The sequence below is a fragment of the Hemiscyllium ocellatum genome, chromosome 38, assembly GCF_020745735.1.
Source record: "Hemiscyllium ocellatum isolate sHemOce1 chromosome 38, sHemOce1.pat.X.cur, whole genome shotgun sequence".
NCBI lineage: Eukaryota > Metazoa > Chordata > Chondrichthyes > Orectolobiformes > Hemiscylliidae > Hemiscyllium > Hemiscyllium ocellatum.
The window spans coordinates 5,784,182-5,808,702 of NC_083438.1; positions in this window are offsets into that span (position 1 = coordinate 5,784,182).

Below are 24,521 nucleotides of genomic sequence, written 5' to 3' on the forward strand. Positions count from 1 at the left end.
GAAAGAAACAGTAAGGGACTCAGTTTAATTAACATACGACATTGTCAAACAGATTTGTGACAGGAAATTATTGGTTAAAATAAAGTAAATGCGATTTTCGCCCCTCACAATTCCTCATACACCACAATTGATATCACTTCCGCCCCTCACATCATCGCTGATGTCACACACTCAGTGACTTACGAGCCCCCGACTGCCGTGCTTGCCACCACTTCCGCCCCCACCAATGCAACTCCCCTGCATTCTGCTGACAACCCCCACCCAGGTCCCAACGTCACCATCACCTCCCCCCACAACCTGTGGGGAACACCACTCCTGCTCATAACTCCACTGCCATCCCCACTAACACCACACCCGCTCCAGTTACAGGCTCCGTCCCTTCCCCCAGGTCCACACCTACGCCAGGTCCCACCTCCCACTCCTGCCGAGTTTTCACCATTCCACTGACGTCCCCCTCACTAAGGACAAACGATCAGTCCTCAGAAAAGGCATCACCTTTATCCCCCTCCGTTCACACATCAATGAATTTAATACAACGCCGTGACGTTGAACATTTCTCCCACCGCCTCTGAGCTTATTTTCACAATCAAGACTCCCGCCCACCTTCCGAGGACCCCTTTGCCTGTCTCCAGCACAGTCCATCCACCTGGACACCCGCGCTGCCAATTATCGGGTCTCGACCTCTTCATTTCCAACTGCCGCCAAGACATTAAATGTTGCAAACCATTTACCCCACTCCCCCACTCCAACCTCTTACCATCGCGACGCGCAGCCCTTCACTCCCGACCTCACCATCAAACCAGCGGATAAAGGGGTTGCGGTGGTAGTTTGGCGCACTGACATTTACACCACTGAAGCCAGATGCCAACTCGAAGACATCTCCTCCTCCCGCGACCTTGACCATGACCCCCACCCCATCACCAAACCATCATCTCCCAGACCATACAGAACCTTATCACCTCAGATTAACTCCCACCCACAGCTTCCAACCTCATAGTCCGGGAAGCCTGCACTGTCCAATTCTACCTCCTTTCCAAGATCCACAAGCCTGATCACCGTGGGCCACCCATTGTCTCAGCATGCACCTACCTCACCGAACTAATCTCTACCTACCTCAAGACTGTTCTATCCCCCCAGTCCAGCAAATCCTCACATACATTCGAGACACCACCCATGCCCCCCACCTCTTCCAAGACTTCCGTTTCCCTGGCCCCCAACGCCTCATCTTCACCACGGATATCCAATACCTCTACACCTCCATCTGCCATGACTAGGGTCTCGAAGACCTCCGTTTCTTCCTCTCCCGACATCCACAACAGTATCCTTCCACCGACACTCTCATTCATTTGGCTGAACTTATCCTCACCCTTAACAATATTTCCTTCAAATCCTCCCACTTCCACCAGACCATTGGGGAACTGAGGATGACTTAGGATGCGTGGATTGGAAAAACAGGCTTCAGGAGAAGAACACTAATGATATGTGGAGATTGTTCAAGGAACAGCTATTGAGTGTCCTTGATAAGTATGTACCAGTCAGGCAGGGAGTAAAGGGTCTTGTGAGGGAGCCGTGGTTTAATAAGGAATTGGAATCCCTTGTGAAAGGGAAGAGGGCGGCCTATGTAAGGATGAGGCGTGAAGGTTCAGTTGGGGCGATTGAGAGTTATAAGGTAGCCAGGAAGGATCTGAAGAGAGAGCTAAGAGCAGCGAGAAGGGGACATGAAAAGTCTTTAGTTGGTAGGATTAGGGAAAACCCAAAGGCTTTCTATAGGTATGTCAGGAATAAAAGGATGACTAGGATAGGTATCGGTCCAGTCAAGGATAGTAGTGGGAAGTTGTGCGTGGAGGCGGAGGAGATTGGTGAGACACTAAATCAATACTTTTCGTCAGTATTCACTCAGGAACGGGACTCTGTTGCTGGTGTGAATATTGAGTCACAAGTGATTAGAATGGATGGCCTTGAAGTATGTAGGGAGGAGGTTTTGGGAATACTGGAAAGGATGAAAATAGATAAGTCTCCTGGGCCTGATGGCATTTACCCTAGGATCCTCTGGGAAGCCAGGGAGGAGATAGCAGAGCCATTGGCCTTGATTTTTATGTCTTCATTGTCAACGGGAATAGTACCGGAAGACTGGAGGATAGCGAATGTGGTCCCCTTGTTCAAGAAGGGGAGTAGGGACAGCCCGAGTAACTATAGGCCAGTGAGTCTCACTTCTGTTGTGGGCAAAGACTTAGAGAGAATTGTAAGGGATAAGATTTATGAACATCTGGATAGGAATAATGTGATCAAGGATAGTCAGCATGGTTTTGTGAGGGGCAGGTCGTGCCTCACAAACCTTATTGAGTTCTTTGAGAAGGTGACTAAGGAGGTGGATGAGGGTAAAGCAGTAGATATGGTGTACATGGATTTTAGCAAGGCGTTCGATAAGGTACCTCATGGTAGGCTAATGCTAAAACTAAGGAGGTATGGCATTGAGGGTGCATTAGAGGTTTGGATTAGGAATTGGCTGGCTGGAAGGAGACAGAGGGTAGTAGTTGATGGACTAGGTTCATCTTGGAGTGCAGTTACTAGCGGTGTACCACAAGGATCGGTTTTGGGACCGTTGCTGTTTGTCATCTTTATAAATGATCTAGAGGAGGGGCTTGAAAGCTGGGTGAGCAAGTTTGCGGATGACACAAAGGTCGGTGGAGTTGTGGACAGTGAAGAAGGATGTGGCAGGTTACAGCGGGATATAGATAGGTTGTAGAGCTGGGCAGAAAGGTGGCAGATGGAATTCAATGTAGCTAAGTGTGAAGTCATTCACTTTGGTAGGAGTAACAAGAAGATGGATTACTGGGCTAATGGTAGGCTACTTGGTAGTGTGGATGAGCAGAGGGATCTTGTTGTCCATGTACACAGATCTCTGAAAGTTGCCACCCAGGTAAATATTGCTGTGAGGAAGGCTTATGGTGTACTGGGCTTTATTGGTAGAGGAATTGAGTTCCGGAGTCCTGAGGTCATGTTGCAGTTGTATAAGACTCTGGTGCGGCCTCATCTGGAGTATTGTGTACAGTTATGGTCGCCATACTATAGGAAGAATGTGGAGGTATTGGAACGAGTGCAGAGGATGTTTACCAGGATGTTGCCTGGCATGTTAGGAAGATCGTATTAGGAAAGGCTGAGGCACTTGGGGCTGTTCTCATTGGAGAAGAGAAGGTTTAGGGGAGATTTGATAGAGGTGTATAAGATGATTAGGGGTTTAGATAGGGTAGACACTGAGAACCTTTTACCGCTAATGGAGTCAGCTGTTACTAGGGGACACAGCTTTAAATTAAGGGGTGGTAGGTATAAGACAGATGTTAGGGGTAGATTCTTTACGCAGCGGGTTGTGAGTTCATGGAATGCCCTGCCAGTAGCAGTGGTGAACTCTCCCTCTTTATGGTCATTTAAGCGGGCATTGGATAGGCATATGGAAGTTATTTGGCTAGTGTAGGTTAGGTAGGATTTGGTCGGCGCAACATCGAGGGCCGAAGGGCCTGTACTGTGCTGTATTTTTCTATGTTCTATGTTCTACCAAAGGGGTGCCATGGGCACCCGTACAGGCCTCAGCTATGCCTGTCTCTTTGTTGGCTACGTAGAACAGTCCATCTTCCATAGTTACACCGGCACCACTCCTCACCTCTTTCTCCGCTACATTGATGACTGCATTGGCGCCACCGCGTGCTCCCTTGTGGAGGTTGAGCAATTCATCAACTTCGCCAACACATTCCACCCTGACCTTAAATTTACCTGGACCATCTCTGACACTTACGTCCCCTTCCTGGACCTCTCCACCCCCATTAATGACGACCGACTTGACACCGACATTTTTTACAAACCTACCGACTCCCACAGCTACATGGATTACACCTCCACCCGCCCGACCTTCTGAAAAATGCCAACCTCTCTTCCCAATTCCTCCGGGCCTGCTGCATTTGCTCCCAGGAGGACGAGTACCACCACAGAACACACCAGATGGCCTCCTTCTTTACAGATCGCAATTTCCCTTTCCACGTGGTTAAAGATGCCCTCCAACGCATCTCGCCCACATCCCACACTTCTGCTCTCAGACATCACCCCTCCAACCATAACAAGGACAGAACCCCGGTCCTCATATTCCACCCTACCAGCCTTCACATTAACCAAATCATCTGATGACACTTCCACCACCTCCAAACGGACACCAACAGGGACATATTACCCTCCCCACCCATTTCCACTTTCCCCAAAGACCGTTCCCTCCATGACTACCCGGTCAGGTCCACGCCCCCCAAAAACCCATCCTCCCGTCCTGGCATCTTCCCCTTCCACCCCACAAATTGCAAACCCTGCGCCCACACATGTACCCTCACCTCTATCCAAGACCGTAAAGGAGCCTTCCACATCAATCAAAGTTTTACCTGCACATCCACCAATATCATTTAGATCATAGAACATAGAACATAGAAAGATACAGCGCAGTACAGGCCCTTTGGCCATCAATGTTGCGCCGATCCAAGCCCACCTAACCTTCACTAGCCCACTATACTCCATATGCCTTTACAATGCCCGTATAAATGCCCATAAAGAGGGAGAGTCCATCACTGCGACTGGCAGGGCATTCCATGAACTCACGACTCGCTGAGTAAAGAATCTACCCCGAACATCTGTCCTACACAAACCACCCCTTAATTTAAAGCTATGCCCCCTCGTAATAGCTGACCCCATATGTGGAAAAAGGTTATCATTTTCAAACCTACCTAAACCTCTAATCATCTTGTACATCTCTATCAAGTCACCCCTAAACCTTCGTTTCTCCAATGAAAACAGCCCCAAGTGCCTCAGCCTTTCCTCATACGATCTTCCTACATACCAGGCAACATCCTGGTAAACCTCCTCTGCACTCGTTCCAGTGCCTCCACATCCTTCCTATAGTATGGCGAACAAAACTGCACACAATACTCCTGATGCAACCACACCAGAGTCTTATACGACTGTAACATGACCTCAGGACTCGGAACTCAATTCCTCGACCAACAAAAGCCAGTACGCCTTCTTCACAGCACAATTCATTCTCTGCGTTGCTCCTGATGTGGTCTCCCCTATATTGGGGAGACTGGATGCCTCCTAGCAGAGCGCTTTCGTGAACATCTCTGGGCCACCCGCACCAATCGACCCAACAGCCTTGTTGCTCAACATTTCAACTCCCCCTCCCACTCTGCCGAGGACATGCAGGTCCTGGGCCTGCCCACGGCCATTCCATCACCACCCGACGTCAGGAGGAAGAACGCCTCACCTTCTGCCTCGGAACACTTCAAACCCAGGGCATCAACGTGGACTTCACCAGTTTCCTCATTTCCCCTTCTCCCACCTCACCCCAGCTCCAGCCTTCCAGCTCAGCACCGCCCTCATGACCTGCCCTACCTGCCTATCTTCTTTTCCACCCACTTACTCTGACCTATCAGTCGCATCCCCACCCCACTCATAGATTGCACTCTTTGCTATCTTCCCCCATCCTCCACTCTGACCTATCACCTCCATCCCCACTTCCACCCACCTATTGAACTCTATGCTACTTTCTCCCCACGCCACCCTCTCTCATTTATCTCTCCACTCTGCAGGCACCCTGCCTCTATTCCTGATGAATGGTTTTTGGCCGAAACGTCGATGTTCCTGTTCTTCGCATGCTGCCTGATCTGCTGAGATTTTCCAGCACCACTCTAATCTAGACACTGGTTTCTAGCATCTGCAGTCCTTGTTATCTGTTGTCTGAGCGTGGCTGTTGATTTGACAACAACTCATCAGAATGAAGGACCCGATACCAAGCATGAGCAAAACCAATGTAGTGTACAAAATCCTATGCAAGGACTGCACAAAACATTACATAGGACAAACAGAAAGGCAGCTAAGGATCCGCATCCATGAACACCAACTAGCCACGAAACGACACGACCAGCTATCCTTAGTAGCCACACACGCAGATGACAAGCAACATGAGTTCGACTGGGCCAACACTACTATTATAGGACATGCCAAACAGAGAACAGCCAGGGAATTCCTAGAGGCATGGCATTCATCCACAGATTCAATGAATAAGCACATCGACCTGGACCCAATATACCGACCACTGCAACGGACAGCTGGAACTGACAATCAGAAGCGGCAGATTCAAACCACTATAAATGCCGGAGGAAAGATCACAGAAGCGCTTCACAGGGGGCTCCCAAGCACTGAGGATGTCACCTTGACAGGGGACGAAACGTCTGCAACACAAATTCCCAGCTCAGCGAACAGAACCACAACAACAAGCACCCGAGGTACAAATCTTCTCACAAACTAGTGTTATTATTGCTAGAGAATGTATGCAAAACCTCAGCTAAGGTTCAGGGGAGGCTCGTTTGAATCCCACCATCTGAAATGGAGACATTTGAAATCAATAATTTTAAAAATAATAATTAGCAATCCACAAGTAATTATGAGACCATTACTGATGTACAGAAAATCCAAACACTTGTCCTTTCGAGAAGGACATCTGGCAAACCTCATGAGGTCTGCACGACATCCCCACTGCAAAGTGTTTGCCTCTCAATTACCCTCTGAAATGGCAGAGCAAGTTCCACAGCTCAAGGGCAACTACGGCTGGGCAAGAAAGGCTGGTCAGCCAGAGACACCCACATTCCATACCTGATTTAATAAATAATCCATTCGGTTGGTCCAACTGAAAAAAATGCTGGGATCAGGGTCCGGGCCAGTCATGCCAGTATGGTTATTGACAGGGTTTTAAAATGACAGGGAGGATGCTGGGGAAGGGTTCAGGTGAAAGGAGCTTTCCAAATCCAAGGAGAAAAGGTGAAGCCTCGGAGCAGCATGGGAATGTGGCTGAAGACAAGCAGAAAGGAACAGGATGGGACAGAATTTAACTAAAACTGTACATCAGTGAATAAATTTGTGACACAAAATTGTGGGAAAGAGTAAGTTGTGTTTTTTTTTCGAATGGACAACATCGTTGCAATAAGGTAGGTGGATTTGTGACAGAGGTAAAAGAGAGTTAGACAGCAGGGAGACATGGATACAGGGTGAACAAAAATATTCAATGGTTCACCATCTTGTGCAACCTCAGGCAAAATGGATAACACTAACAATAATGGATACCAAAGGCATTACAGCGAAAGTATTTGGCCGCAGATCTTGAAGTACAGTCAGTCTGAATGTAAGTTCTAGCTACTACTTGCCAAGGACACAAGCAGCTGAACAGTTTTAGCCAACGAACAATATTGCACAACTCATCACTGCATTAAACAGGAACTCATTGGATTTTTTTTAACAGAGGCATTATGATAATTTTGGAAAACTTCAATATTTGTATAATTTGGGACAATCACACGCACAACATTGATATTCGAAGAGAAGTTCGGTTAATTTTTTTCAGTGTTTCTTTGAAAAACACATTATGCAACTGGCTAGTGATATAACTATCGCAGAGCAACTGTGTGATGAAACTTAGTGAATGAGTAATGTAACCTACAGAGATCCTTCGGGAAATTTTGATAAAGTGCAGTTTAAATAAATATAAAGTTTTAAAGTGAATCACAAAAAGGATAAGCTACAACTGGAAACAAAAGTAGCGAATTACATGAGTATGAGAGGAGAAAGGACCAAGGTAAACAGGCTAAACTGACTGAAACATGTGTCTGTAAGTGAACAGTGGAAAACATTTGAAGGAACAGTATCAAACACTCAACAAAATGACATTCCATTGAAACAGTAAAAACCTCAGCAAGAAATTCTCACCCATGCCTCACTCAGGACAAAAGGGATCATACTAGATTATGAGGCTGAGACGATCACCACAAAATACTTAAAATCCTGAAGTGAGAGAGTGCTTTAGGAGTAAATGTTAAATGGATTGCAAAGGGTCTGGAAGCAGGAGGAGGGCTGTAGGAAGGGCAACCATTGTCAGGGTTTAATGACACAATAAGTACAGGGAGAGGTGAAGGTGCTGGATGTGGTGAGTGTTACAAAGAGTGGTCAGGGCCTGAACGGTGTTATAAAGCCAGTACGGATTGCTGCAGCTGGAGGGGTTTGCAGAAGTAGGGAGGGACACATGTATTTTTTATTATTCATTCATGGGATGTGGATGTCACTGCCTGGACCAGCATTCTTTGACCACACTGCTAATTACCCAGAGTCAGCCATATTGCTGTGAGTCTGGAATCACATGTTTGACAGACCAGGTTTGAATGCCAGATGCCCTTCCCTAAAGGAGATAGGTGAACCAGATGAGTTCTTCCTACTGAAGAACAATGTTTTTATTATAGCCTCACCAATGTCTTTTACAGATATACCATGACATCCGAACACCTACTTTCAATGCTCTCCTAATGAAGGTAACCATCCCAAACACCTGCTTCACCAGCCTATTTACCTGTGACACCACTTTCAAAGAAAGGTATACCTGCATCCCTGGGTCACTGACAACACTACCCAGGGCTCGAAACTAAACTGTACAGGTCCCACCCTGGATTGTTTCACCAAAATGGAACACTTCAAAATTATCTAATTAAACTCCATCTGCTATTCTTCAGCCCACTATTCCAGCAGTACTCTTAATTTTGTTCGATCATATATAACCTTCACTAACCACTTTACCACCAAGGTCAGTGTCACCCAAGAAGCTTACTTACCAGGAAACCTATATTCCCATCCAAACCATTTATCCAAATGACAAACAACAGTGGGCCCACTACACCGCTGGTGACATGTCTCCAGTCAGAAAAACAACATGTCTCCCACCACATTCTGTCTACAATCATCAAGTCAATTTTAAATCCAGTTGACTAGCTCCTCGTGAATGCCATATCCTTTTACACTGATCAGAGCTTATTACCCAGTTTAGCATACGGAACGTAGAACACAGAACAGTACAGAACAAGACCCTTCGGCATTGATTTCATGCCAACCTTTTAGCCAACTGTAAGATCAAGCTAACCTACATACCCTTCATTTTACTATTATCCATGTATCTGTCAAAGAGTCTATTAAATGTCCCGAATGTGTCTAATTTTACTACCACCATTGGCAGTCTATCCAACCACCGACCATTCTCGATCCTCTTATCCATCCTCCAATCACCTTAACATTATGCCGCATGGTTAGAGCCAATTATTCCATAGGAGGAAAAGTCTCTCACTATTCACTCTCTCTGTGCCTCTCATCACCTTTTTCACCTCTACAGGGTCACCTCCTCCCCTTCTTCACTCCAATGAAAAAAGCCTTAGCTCCCTCAAACGTTATCCATACGAAATACCCTCCATTCCAGGCAGCATCCTGGTAAATCTCCTGTGTACGCTCTCTAAAACTTGCACATCCCTCGTGTAAACAGGGGACCTGAACTGAACACAATATTCCAAGTGTGGACACATCAGGACGCGATAAGGATGCAGTAAAACCTCACGTCTCTTAAGATCAATCCTCTTGCTCAGGAAAGCCAACACAACATATGCCTTTTTAACAACCCTATCAAAGTGCATGTCAACTTGACGGATCTATGGACATGGTCTCTCTGTTCCACCACACTACCAAGTATTCTGTCTTTCACCCTGTATTCTGGATTCAAATGCAACCTTCCAGAATGAATCACTTCACACTTTTCCAGTTTGAACTCCATCTGCTACTTCCATCCCAGCTCTGCATCCTGTAAATATCCCATTGCAACCTACAACATCCCTCCACATGACCCACCGCTCCACTAGATTGGCAAACTTACTAACCTACTCTCCAACATCCACATCCAAGACATTTATAAAAATCACAGAGAGCAGAGTCCCAGAACCGATTGTTACAGAACTGGTCATTGGTCTCCAGGCTCAATACTGTTCATTTGCTGCCACCCTCTGTCTTCCCTGGGCCATCCAATCCTGTATCCAGACAGATAGATTTCCCTGTATCCCAATCATCCTTCTTTTCTAAAGGAGCCATCAACGAATTCTGTCATATCGTTAAAGAGTTCAATATGGTTTGTGAGACATGACCTGCCCCTCACAAACCCATGCTGCCTCTAATTTAAGTACTGTTTACCAAGTTGTCATAAATCCTGTATTTAGAGTCCTCACCAATAATCTGCACACCACAAACATTAGACTAAATCTGCAATTCCCAGAATTCTACCTCCGTAACATGGCCCGGACTCCGCAAATCTTCCCTCCTCTGCGATGTTCTCCAGAAGGGCACTGGATGGTGGTGGGAGCTACAGAGATAGGGAATATCAGGACAAGAGAGTTTTGCAGACATTAAGAGTTTTGCAGTGCCAAAAAGGAGGCTTCAGTAATTGTGACGTTTCATGGTGATTAAAGCATTTGAGGAGGGAGGGAGGATTGTAGTGAAATGAAAGGTTTCACAGTTTAGGTGTTTTGTTAGGACTGCAAGAGGTTACTGAGTTGGGGAAGATTTAAGCACTGGTATATTTTACATAAACATGATTTTGATTGCAATGGCAGGAAGAGGATTCAGGAAGCTGGAGAGTATGGCGTCTGAACGAGGTTACACCAATGGGAAGAGTTGTCAGAGGTGGAGGCGTTTACAGAGACAGCAATGGTCTGATCTGGAGCAGAGGACCCAGCTTGGGAGTCTGTAATACAGTCCCAACAAAGTGACCGCCCCCTTCTCCTTTATAACTTCTTACCATATGGCCTCATTTGATGACTCTTTAGGATTATCCTCTCTAACCACTGTTGTATGTTTGCCCTTATCAAAAGGGCAACTCCCCCTCCTCACTTACTTGTCTTTCTGTCAGACTTGTACCTTCTGTATCCTGGAACACTGAGCTGCCAATCCTGCCCTTCTCTCAGCCATGTTTCTGTTATGGCTATAATATCCCAGTCCCCAGAGCCAATCCATGCTCTGAGCTCACCTGCCTCTCCAGTCAGGCCTCACGAAATAACTGCCCTGTAAACCAGAAAGCCTTTCCCTTCCTTGACTGTGCCCCTGGATATCCTGAATAGGAAACTGGCTCTCGGTGGCTGGTATATTTTCCTCTGACTGGCCGATGGTCTCTCTCTTTTTCAGAATCCCAATCGCCTGGCAAATCAGATTAAACCCTCCCAGGTGACACTAGCAAATCTCCCTCCAGGTTGCTCGTACTCCTCTGGTTCAAGTCTAAACAGCCCCGCCTTGTCCAGGTCACCACTACTGCAGAAGAGATCGCAATGATCCAAGACGTAAAAACCCTTCCCCCTCCACCAGCTCCTTAGGCACTCATTCATCGGCTTATCTTTCTATTTGCGTATTTACTGGCGAGTACCACTGGGAGTAATCTGGAGCTCACTGCCCTTGTAGCCTTGCTTTTTAACTTCTTACCTAACTCGCAATACTCACTTGACCAGAACCCACCTAACTGTATCTATGTCATGTGTACTGATGTGCACAATTACCACTGGTTATTTGCAACCCCCCCCCCCCCCCCCCCGAGAAAAGGGCAAAATCTGACCTCTCATTGGGAATCAAGGTAGTGAAAGGGACTGAGGTGTTGGTTGGGGAACACTTTGACAAAGTGACCACAACTGTATTAGTTTGAAAACAGTTATGGAAAAGGACAGGCCTGGTCCATAAGTGAAACATCAACATTGTCCTGCCCCAATCCAGAAGGTATTGGTGAAGAGCTTTTACCATTTGATTCTGGAGATTATTTGCAGGTATATGGACCTCAGGCAGGTAGGAAGCTTTCAAAAGAGAGATAAGCTGGGAGTTCAGCGTGAGGATATTTCTGTTAGTGTGAAGGACAATGCTGATTACAAGTAGAAAATTCTGGATGACTGGGGATATTGAGGTTCTGGTCAAGAAAAAGGCGGTCCATGCCATATATGGCCAGCTGGATTCCTCAAAGAACATTGTGGGTACAGTAATACAATGAAGACGGAGATCAGTAGGCAAACAGGAGACCTGAGAAAACTTTGGCTGATAATCCTGAGGAAAATTCAAAGGGATTCTATATGAATACTAACGACAGAAGATTAACTAGACACAGAATGTGTCACCTTGAAGATCAATGGGATAATCCTTGTGTGGAACCACAAGAGATGGGTGAGATCCTTAACGAAAATTTCACATCAGAACTTAAAGACTGGGGAAGTCAGGGAAATAAAGTCTTCAAAAGACTCTGCATATCAGAACAAGAGTTGCTGGAGATTTTAAAATGCATACAAAATAGACAAATCCCTGGAGCTAATCATGTATATCCGAGGACATTGGGGGTAACTCAGGAAGAAGTGCCGCTTAAAGAGGTATTCATATCAGTGACAGCCACGGGGGATGAGCCGGAAGCCTGCACAAGTAGTTTCTCACAAACTTGACTGACTTTGTTGAAGAGGTGACTAAGAAGATAGATGATGACAGAACAGGAGACTTTTTCTAAACTGACCACAACAATGCCTTGGTCAGGGTTTAGCGTGGAACACTGGTTTGGAAGGTTAGACCATATGGGAGCAGGGAGAGTTATCCAACTGGATACAAAATTGGCTTGACTGTAGGAGACAGAGAGTGGTGGGAGAGGATTGTTGTGCAGACTAAGGGCCTATCACTACCGGTGTGCAAAAAGGAACAGTGTCAAATCCACTGTTATGAATCCTTTACAGAAATTATTTCGGTAAGAGCGTAGGAGTCATTGTTAGTAAGTTTGTTGATGAAAGTCCGGATAGAACACGGGTTATAGTGCCCAGGGAATAGAGTTATCGAGGGGATCTCGAACAACAGCCAGTGGGACAAGGAATGAAAGATGAAGTTGAATTCAGGTGCTGGAATTTGTTAAAACAAACTAGGACAACTAACACGTTTAATGGTCAGACCTTGGGCAGTGATGGCGAACAGAGAGAGAGAGAGACCAAGGAGTACAGTTACATTGTTCCTTGGATGTGGCATCACACGTGGACAGGGTGGGGAAAGGGCATTTAGCAGACTAACTCTCATAGGTCACAGCAAAGACTACATGTGTTGATACATCATGATATGGCTGTATAAGGCATTGCTGGGTCCCCAGTTGGAGTATTGCATAGAATTCTGATCGTCCTGCGTTAGGAAGCATTTCCTGAAACTGTAAATGGAGCAAAGATTGACGAAAATGCAACTGATACTAAAGGGTTTGACAGAAACTGAGAGGCTGGATAAGTTGGGTAGTAACATAGGGAGATGAGATAAAATTGACGTTTTAGGTTAAGGAGAATGCAAGGAAATCCTACAGCACACAAGTACAAAAAACAGCTTGAGAGACACTAGGGCCCCGCAAAGATCAATAAGGCCATCCATGAGTGGAATCACAGAAGATGGGCGAGACCCTAAATGAACATTTTATGTCAGAAATTACTGTGGACAAGTCAGTTAAAGACAAAGTGATGGCTTGAAAAGAGTTCCCTTTACAGAAGAGGTGGTGCTGGAGGTCTTAGAACACAAAAGTAGAGAAAGCACTAGGTCCTGAACATGTGTATCCCAGTACATTGTGGCAAAGTAGTGGCAGGGACCCGAGCAGAAATATTTGTATCATTGTCTACGTGGAACACAGGTAAGGTGACCAGCCAACATCTTTACCCCAGGGTAGTGGAGTCCATAACTAGATTGGACCTAAATGCTGAAGTAGGAGGTGTTAGCAATTCTGCAAAGTCTAAAAATAGATAAGTCCCCAGGGCTGGATATGATTTATCCTCGGATTCTCTGGGAATCCAGGAAGGAGATTGCCATGCCTTTGGCTTTGATGCTTCTGTCGTCATTGTTTACAGGAATAGTGCCAGAAGGTTGGAGGAGAGCAAATGTTGTCCCCCTAGAATAGATTACTTACAGTGTGGAAACAGGCCCTTCGGCCCAACAAGTCCACACCGACCCTCTGATGAGCAACCCACCCAGACCCATCCCCTTATATTTGTCCCTTCACCTAACACTATGGGCAATTTAGCATGACCAATTCACCTAACCTGCACATTTTGGACAGTGGGAGGAAATCGGAACACCTGGAGGAAACCCACACAGATACGGGAAGAATATGCAAACTCCACACAGACAGTTGGCTGAGGCAGGAATTGAAGCCGTGTCTCTGGCGTGCTAACTGCTGCGCCACCGTGCCACCCCAAGCAGGGGAGTGGAGACCATCCTGGTAGTTATAGACGTGTTTGCCTTAATTTGATTCTTGGTAATGTGTTGGAAAGGCTTGTAAGGGATAGGATTTATATTCATCTGGAGATGAGTAAGTTGATTAGGGACAGTCAACACGGTTTTTTGAAGGGACGTTCGTGCCTCACAAACCTTATTGAGGTATTTAAGATGGAGAACAAAGACAGAGATGGATGACGGTAAAGCAGTTGATGAGGTGTATATGTATTTCAGTAAGGCGTTTGTTAAGATTCCCCATGTTAGGCTATTGCCGATAATATGGAGGCATGGGATTCTGGGTGATTAAGCAGTTTAGATCAGAAATTGGCTCACTGAAAGAAGACAGAGGGTAGTGGTTGATGAGAAAGATTGATCCCGGAGTTCAGTTGCTACTGGATCCTGCCAGGATGCGTTTTGGGTCCACTGTTGCTGTCATTTATATAAATGACCTGAATGAGAGCATTGAAGGATGGGTTAGTAAATTTGCAGAAGACACTAAGGTTGGTAGAGATGTGAATAGTGACGAAAGATGTTGTCGGTTACAGAAAGGTATAGATAAGCTGCACAGCTGGACTGAAATGGAGTTTAATGTGGAAAGGTGTGAGGCGATTCACTCTGGAGGGGCTAACAGGAACACAGAGTACTGGGGTAATGGTAAGATTGTTGGTAGTGTAGATGAACAGACAGATCTCTATGTCCATGTACATAGATCGTTGAAAGTTGCCATCCAGGTTTAAGGAGCCATTCAGTGTGTGAGCTTATATTGGTAGAGGGATTGAGTTTCAGAACCATTAGATCATGCTGCAGCTGTACAAAACTCTGCTGTGGCCACATTTGTTCAGGTCATCCAGGATGGATGTGTAAGCTTTGGAAATGATTCAGAGGAGATTTACTAGGAAGTTACCTGATATGGAGGGAAGGTCTTATGATGAAAGGCTGAGGGACTTTAAGCTCGGGTGGTGGGGAGGGTGTCTTACAGAGATAGGAAGGTTTGTGGAAGCTGGAACAGGTGACATATACACTGAGGGTTTTAGGAATGGGAGGACTTTACAGGGATTTGGAGGAATGCACGGATGGAACGTGGTAACAATCACAGGGAGGATTTTGGGAGCTCGATCTGTAACGGGTAAAGCTGAGAACAGAAGTGAGCCAAACAGTCAGGACAGGCATGCACAGTGTAGGACTAATAAATTAAGCTGCATTTATTTTAATGCAAGGGCCCTAACAGGGAAGACAGATGAACTCAGGTCATGGTTAGGAACATGGGACTGGGATCTCATAGCAATTGCAGAAACATGGCTCAGGGATGGGCAAGACTGGCAGCTTAATGTCTCAGGATACAAATGCTACAGGAAGGGTAGAAAGGGAGGCAAGAGAGGAGTGGGAGTGACATTTTTGATAGGGGATAGCATTACAGCTGTGCAGAGGGAGGATATTCCCAGAAATGCATCCAGGGAAGTTATTTGGGTGGAACTGAGAAATAAGAAAGGGATGATCACCTTATTAGGATTGTATTAAAGACACCCCAAAAGTCAAAGGGAATTTGCCAAACAAACTTGTAAGGAGAACTCAGCTATCTGTAAGAATAATAGGGTAGGTATGGTAGGGGATTTTAACTTTCCAAACATTGACTGGGACTGCCATAGTGTTAAAGGTTTAGAGGGAGAGGAATTTCTGAAGTGCGTACAAGTCAATTTTCTGATTCAGTATGTGGATATATCTACTAGAGAAGGTGCAAATCTTGACGGACCCTTAAGAAAGAAAGCAGAGCAGGTGAGTGAGGTGTCAGTGGGGGACCACTTTGGGGCCAGCGACGATAATTCTATTTGTTTTAAAATAGTGATGGAAAAGGATAGACCAGATCTAAAAGTTGATGTTCTAAGTTGGATAAAGACCAATTTTGACGTTATTAGGCAAGAACGTTTGAAAATTGATTGGAAGCAAATGTACACACGTAAAGAGATGGCTGGAAAATGGGAAGCCTTCAGAAATCATATAAAAGAGTCCAGAGAAAGTATGTTTCTGTCAGAGTGAAAGGGAAGGCTGGTAAGTATAAGGAAATCTGGATGACTAAAGAAATTGAGTGTTTGGTTCAGAAAAAAGAAGGAAGCATATGTCAGGTATAGACAGGATAGATCGAGTGAATCCTTAGAAGAGTATAAAGGAAGTACGAATATACTTAAGAGGAATTCAGGAGGGCAAAAGGCGGACATGAGATAGGTCTGACAAGTAGAATTAAGGAGAATGCAAAGGGTTTTTGCAAATATATTAAGGAAAAAAGGGTAACTAGGGAGGGAATAGGGCCCTACAAAGATCAGCAAGGCGGCCTTTGTGTGGAGCCACAGAAAATGGAGAAGACACTAAATGAATATTTTGCATAAGTATTTACTGTGGAAAAGCATATGGAAGATATAGACTGCAGGGAAATAAATGGTGACATCTTGCAAAACTTCCAGATTACAAAGGAGGAAGTGCTGGATGTCTTGAAACGGTTAAAGGCGAATAAATCCCCAGGAAATGATCAGGTGTACCCTGTGGGAACTCTATGGGAAGCTAGAGTGGTGATTGATGGGCCTCTTGCTGAGATATTTGTATCATCAATAGTCACAAATGAGGTGCCAGAAAACTGGAGGTTGACAAAAGTGGCGCCACTGTTTAAGAAGGGTGACAATGACAATCCAAGGAACTATAGACCGGTGAGCCTGAACTCAGTGGTGGGCACGTTGTTGGAGGTAATCCTGAGGGACAAGATGCACATGTATTTGGAAAGTCAAGGATTTATTAGGAATAGTCGACATGGCTTTGTGCGTGGGAAATCATGTCTCACAAACTTGATTGAGTTTTTTGAAGAAGTAACAAAGAAGATTGAAGAGGGCAGAGTGATAGATGTGATCTATATGGTCTTTAATGAGGCATTCGACAACGTTCACAATGGGAGCCTGATAAGCAAGATGGAATACAGGGAGAACGAGACATTTGGATGCAGAGCTGCCTCAAAGGTAAAAGACAGAGAGTGGTGGTGGAGGGATGTTTTTCAGACTGGAGGCCTGTGACCAGTGCAGTGACACAAGGATCACTGCTGGGCCCTCTACTGTTTGTCATTTACATAAATGATTTGGAGGCGAGCTTGAGATATGGTTAGTAAGTTTACAGATGACACCAAAATTGGAGGTGTAGTGAATAGCGAAGAGGCTTACAACAGGATCTGGACCAGATGGGCCAATGGACTAAGTGGAAGATGGAGTTTAATTAATAAATGCGAGGTGCTGCATTTTGAGAAAGCAAATCTTAGCAGGACTTATACTCGTAATGCTAAGGTCCTAGGGGTGTTGCTGACCAAATAGACCTTGAAGTGCAAGTTCATAGCTCCTTGAAAGTGGAGTCGAAGTTAGGTAGGATAGTGAAGGCTGCATTTGATATGCTTTCCTTTATTGGTCAGAGTATTGAGTACAGGAGTTGAGAGGTTATGTTGCGGCTGTACAGGGCATTGGTTAGGCCACTGTTGGAATACTTTGTGCCCTTCCGGTCTCCATCCTATCAGAAATAATTTGTGAAACTTGAAAGCATTCACAAAAGATTTACAAGGATGTTGCCAGAGTTGGAGGATTTGAGCTATAGGGAGAAGCTGAACAGGCTGGAGAAGTTTTCCCTGGAGGTTCGGAGACTGAGGGGTGATCTGACAGAGGTTTACCAAATTATGAGGGACATGGATAGGATAAATAGAAAAAAGTATTTTCCCTGGGGTCAGGGAGTTCCGAACTAGAGGGCATAGATTTAGTTTGAGAGGGGGAAGATATAAAACAGACCAAAGGGGCAACTTTTTCACATAGAGGATGGAATGAGCTGACAGAGGAAGTGGTGGAGAATGGTACAATAGCAACATTTAAGAGGCATTTGGATGGGAATATGAATGGGAAGGGTTTGGGGGAAAATGGGCTGGCTGCTGGCAGGTGGGATTAGATTGGGTTGGAATATCTGGTCGGCATGGACGGGTTGGACAAAAGGATCTATTTCCGTTCTGTACATCTCTACGACTCTGTCACTCATCGAGGTGATAGAAATAAACTGTATGGTCGCGTATGGAGGAAATTAAAGGCATAAAGGTTTGTAGTTACCAAAGGAAATTACATCATTCTAGACCAACAGAGTTTAAAGAGACTGATTGCGTTTTAGAGTGCGTTTTAGGAAGAGTTCATAGCCATCATTAGAAATTCATAAACTAATTTATGAGAGAAGCAGGGTCACTCTGCTTTGTGCCCAGAGACAAAGAGGAGTCGAACAACTGGAGGAGGTTACTAAGGTACAGAGCTTTTTTGTTGTCATGACGGGAAGGTTACAGAGGTCATGAAGGTAATAAGAGTTCAAAAAAGTCACAAAGACAGGGAGGTCTTTTTCTGGTCTGGAAAGGACGACACTGACCGGGATGGCTTCAGGAACTGAAGAGTTGTTTTCCTTCCGTTAAGAAGAGATGTGACAGAACCCAGGATTAAAGGCAACGGCAGAAACGTGGAGAGTTGTCCTGGTAGGAGGAGCTGACAGGGATAAACAGGTTTGTAGGGGCTGATAGAGATAGGGGAAGGAGGTATCTATGAAACAGACAGTGGAGAAACTGACCGACATAGGGAGGGTTCTGGGGAACAGATGAATTTACAGACAAGATGGTGATAATGAACCCTGAGATTTTTGTCATATTCCTTGTCCAGCAATGTTCCTACATCATGCCCTCAGGTTCTGAATTAAAGCCCATGAATCCTCCCTGTGCTGTTTACTGTGTGAGTGATCTTACCGGCTGTAGGATTTATTGAAGGCTCCAGCTCTCACTCTCCATCTGTCTCTGGCTGACCAACTATCTTCAGTGTGGTGATGGACGAGACAGGAATTGGGAATTCTGCTGAGTCAGGGACATCAAGAGTACCTACAGGAGACAGAGAAATAGACAGAATGGGAAATTATACTAATGCAATGAAGGCAACACATAGAGAATGGCGCTGAGTCCCACAGAGGTCTGGAAAATCCCAATCTCCATCAATGGCTGTACAGTTGCTTCCCTCTGAAGTGGAGAATGTTGTTGGCCCAGGATCTGGAGTTCCTGCAAGAGCGAGAGACACTGACAGAGGCAGTAATTAAACCCACACAGTGAGGGATATCACATGGAGAGAAAGTAAGTGATATCAGCAGAGTGAAGGAATGTATCAGGATCACACAATAGTATCATCAGAAGTGGTTCTGACCAGTGACCATTGCTACCAGTACTCAGGGAAGACAGAGCTATTTTATTGGAATAGGCTCCTATGGTACCAGGATTATGCAGTGTGCTATAAACGGACACAGATGAGGAGGGGGAACAGGTCTGAGGTGAATGGAAGTTCGGAAGTCCAAAGAGAAAGGTTGAAATATTGGAACAGCATGGAGATGTGGATGAAGACCAAATCAGAGAAACAGTAAGGAAGTGAGTTGAATTAAAATACGACATTGTCAAACAGATTTGTGACAGGAAATTATTGGTTAACATAAAGTAAGTGCCATTTCCGCCTCTCACAATTCCTCATACGCCACAAGTGACAACACTTCCGCCCCTCACATCATCACGGATGTCACACACTCATTGACTTCCGTGGCCCCCACTGCCGTGTTTGCTACCACGTCCACCCCCATCAACGACAATCACCTGCATTCTGCTGACACCCTCCAGATCCCACTGTCAGCATCCCCGTCCCCAGAAACCTGAGGGGAACACCACCCCGCTCAAGACTCCACGCCCATTCCCCCTAACACAACACCCACTCCAGTTACAGGCTCGGTCTCTTCCCCAAGCTCCACACCACGCCAGATCACAGCTCCAAGTCTTGGCGAGTTTTCACCATTCTCTCTGACCTCACCCAGAAGGAGGATGAATGAGCAGTCCTCAGGAAAAGCCTCAAATGTATTCCCCTCTGTCTACGCATTAATGAATTTAATACACGCCGTGACGTCAAACACTTCTTCTGAAGCCCACGAACTTACTTTCACAATGTAGACACTCGCCAACCTCCGAGGATCCCATTGCCCACCTCCAATGCACTCCATCCACAAGGACACCCCGTGCTGTCCTATTGCCTGCCTTCGATCTCTTCATTTCCAACTACCACTGAGACATGAACCACCTCAAACTGGATATCCATGGATTCTTTCTGCTCCCGACCGAGGCAGTTGCTTTGGTGTCAGCAACAGCGCAGAATGCAATTGCACGTTTTGCTCAATAACTCATATTTCTATTGCAATCTTCCTTTGGTGGGGCAGTGCAGAACGAGAGGGTACAAATCTGGTGTGGGAGGGTGAGAATTCGAAAGGCAGTGAGGAGCAACGGCTTCACGCAGAGGGTGGTGCGTGTCTGCAATAATTTGCCAGACGAGCTGGTGATGACTGGTATAATTCCAATAGTTTTAAGGAATTTGGACGTGTATTTGAATAGGAAGGCTTTAGAGAGACATGGGTCATGTGCATGCAATCGCGGCTGGATCAGTTGAGGATATCTTTTCGGAACAGACGAGTTCGATCAAAAACTGTGTTTCCAGTGCTGTCCATATCTATTGGCTCTATGATATTGCAGGTGAAATGATAAAAAAATGAATAAAATAATGAAGTAAAATTGTCGAAGTTGTTAAATTCCAACAACTTCAGATAATTTTATTTTCAATTATTTTAATTACCTTTTTTATTTGTGTTTTTTTCATTGTTCTGTACCTCTTATTTCTTGATTGTCTCTCTTTCTGTCGCTTCCCACTCTGTCAATACATTTTTCCTCTCCTCTTCCCGCTTTGCTACGTTTCTCTCCTGTTTTCCATTTAGTCTGCTTCACACATTCCACACATATTTTGTCACATAGCATTGGCTTCAGCCTTGGTCATTCGCAGATCCTAATCTCCCTTTAATCTCTCCGTGCTCTCTCATTATCACCTATTCATCTGGAGCGCTGACTCACCTTCTCTCAGCCTGGTGTAAATATCTCCCTAATTCTCCCCATTTTTTTTATCGTTAATAAAGGGTCAGTTATACTCGAAACGTCAGCTGCTTTCTCTACTTGCAGATGGTGCCAGATCTGATTAGATTTTCCAGCATTTTCTCTTTCGGTTTCAGATTCCAGCATCTGCAGTAATTCGCTTCTATTAATGGCTCTGTGATATTGCTGGGGATATGATAACTCCAGTGTCAATGCATAAGAGGTGAACAAGCGAACGAATTCCCTCTGGAAGTTGCGTGAAAAGTAGTAACAGAGATCCAGGAAAATAAGATGAACGAATCTTTGATTTCAATTGAAGCCTGACCTCTGGTTCTCCTCCGAGACTGTGCCAGGTCGACTTAATACTGCATATATTTCATGTTTTGCATTTCTTTGTGAAAACAATTGAGACTGATTGATTTGTTGCAGACAATATCTAAGAGTCTTCCTGGGTACGGCGATCGAGTTGTGCGTCTATCCCTGTCAAATGTTTTATTGCGCTGGCGAGACTTTCTGTTTGGTGATTTTGTGGTTCACTTTGTTTGGAAATACAGCAACGCAGCTGAAATCCGGCATGGAAACAACGAGTTGCCGTTCCAAGACAGCGATGGTCGGCTTTCGAATGAATACACATCTGAATCGATCATGTTACAAGTTCTTGCCGGCGGTGAAATTAAAAGTCACGACGATCCTTGGCACAGGTTAGCTAACGACACGAGCGCTTCACATGGCCAGTGTGGGGATTGAACCTCACCAGACAAGCTGGTGATGACTGGTACAATTCCAATACTTTTAAGGAGTTTGGACGTGTATTTGAATAGGAAGGCTTTAAAGAGACATGGGTCAAGTGCATGCAATCGCGGCTGGATCAGTTGAGGATATCTGTTCAGAATGGACAAGTTCGATCAAAAACTGTGTTTCCAGTGCTGTCCATATCTATTGGCTCTATGATATTGCAAGTAAAATGATAAAAAAGATGAATAAAATAATGAAGTAAAATTGTCGAAGTTGTTAAATTCCAACAACTTCAGATAATTTTATTTTCAATTATTTTAATTAACTTTTTTATTTGTGTTTTTTCACTGTTCTGTACCTCTTATTTCTTGATTGTCTCTCTTTCTGTCGCTTCTCACACTTTCAATACGTTTTTCATCTCCTCTTTCCGCTTTGCTACGCTTCTCCCCTGTTTTCCATTTAGTCTGCTTCACACATCCCCCACATATTGTGTCACATAGCACTGGCTTCAGCCTTGGTCATTCGCAGCTCCTAATCTCCCTTTAATCTCTCCGTGCACTGTCATTATCTCCTTTGCATCTGGAGCCCTGACTCACCTTCTCTCAGCCTGGTGTAAATAGCTCCCTAATTCTCCCCATGTTTTAAAAATCTTTAACAAAGGGTCGGTTATACTCGAAACGTCAGCTCTTTTCTCTACTTGCAGATGGTGCCAGATCTGATTAGATTTTCCAGCACTTTCTCTTTGGTTTCAGATTCCAGCATCTGCAGTAATTTGCTTCTATTAATGGCTCTATCATATTGCTGGGGACATGATAACTCCAGTGTCGATGCATAAGAGGTGAACAAGCGAATGAATTCCCTCTGGAAGTCGCGTGAAAAGTAGTAACAGAGATCCAGGAAAATAAGATGAACGAATCTTTGATTTGAATTGAAGCCTGAACTCTGTTTCTCCTCCGAGATTGTGCCAGGTCGACTTAATACTGCATATATTTCATGTTTTGCATTTCTTTGTGAAAACAATTGAGACTGATTGATTTGCTGCAGACAACATCCAAGAGTCATCAAGGGTACGGCGATTGAGTTGTGCATATGTCCCTGTCAAATGTTTAATTGCGCTGGCATGGCTTTCTGCTTGGTGATTTTGTGGTTCACTTTGTTTGGAAATACAACAACGCAGCTGAGATCCGGCATGGGACCAACGCGATGGTCGGCTTTCGAATGAATATACATCTGAATCGATCACGTGACAGGTTCTTGCAGGCGGTGAAATTAGAAGCCGCGATGAACCTTGGCACAGGGTAGCTAACGACACGAGCGCTTCACATGGCCAGTGTGGGGATTGAATACACGACCTTGGCGTTATTAGTACCACGCTCTAACCGGCTGAGCTAACCGACCAATGCAGCTGCCCTCCAAAAGCAAATGCCTACATTGCCCGTGCTCACAATCACGTTGGCTATTCATTTGCTGATTTGATATCAATCGCACGCTCGTCTGAGGTATTTCCTTTCGTTGCAAAACTTTTCAACAGAAAAAAAGCATTGACTTTTCCGAACGTGCACACTCGGGCTAACCATTTGCTCTGATATCCAAAATTAAGCACAATGTCCGGACGCATGCAATTTCGATCGCAATGCCGCCAGCTCAGCTGCAGTTTGTCATGTTGCCAAATATCGTCTGGAGAAACGTACCTTCAACGATCGCTCACTGTGCTTCTGGAAACTCACAGACCTTTGGAGTCAGGGTTATGTGATGCTTATAAACTGCTGCGATCCTTATGCCAAATGCATTTGAATTGTAATATTGCAGAGGGATTCTTTCTGCTCCCGAAGGACGCAGTTGCTTTAGAGTCAGCAACAGCGCAGAACTCAATTGCACGTTTTCCTCAATGACTCATGTTGCTTATGCAAACTTCGTTTGACAGCATATTTAGCAAGTTATCACGCCTTCCAGCTGCGTTTGTCAGCGACAGATCAGCTGCTAAGATGACTGCTTCAGACAGTGTTCTACGTCCCACATTTGAAAATGGAAAAAGTGCAAACGTTAACAGGCTGAATGCTCTCTCACTATTTTGCCTGGCGCGTCAGAGGCTGGGAGCTGATATTATGGAGGTTTTTCAATCATGAGGGGCATGAATCGGGTAAGTAGATAAGTTCCTTTCGCTCAGGTGGGGCAGTGCAGATCGAGAGGGTATAAATCTGGTGTGGGAGGGTGAGAATTCGAAAGGCAATGAGGAGCAACGGCTTCACGCAGGGGATGGTGCGTGTCTGCAATAAGTTGCCAGACAAGCTGGTGATGGCTGGTACAATTCCAATAGTTTTAAGAAATTTGGACGTGTATTTGAATAGGAAGGGTTTAGAGGGACATGGGTCATGTGCATGCAATCGCGGCTGGATCAGTTGAGGTTATATGCTCGGTATGAACGAGCTCGACCGAGGACTGTGTTTTCAGTGCTGTCCTTAATTAATGACTCTATGATGTTGCAGATGCAATGAAAAAAAAATCAATAAAATATTGAAGTAAAATTGTCTGAAGTTGTGCGATTCAAACAACTTCGGATAATTTTATTTCAATTATTTAATTACCTTTTTATTTATGTTTTTCCCCTGTTCTGTACCGTACCTCATATTTCTTGACTGTCTCTCATTCTGTCGCTTCCCACACTGTCAATCCATCTTTC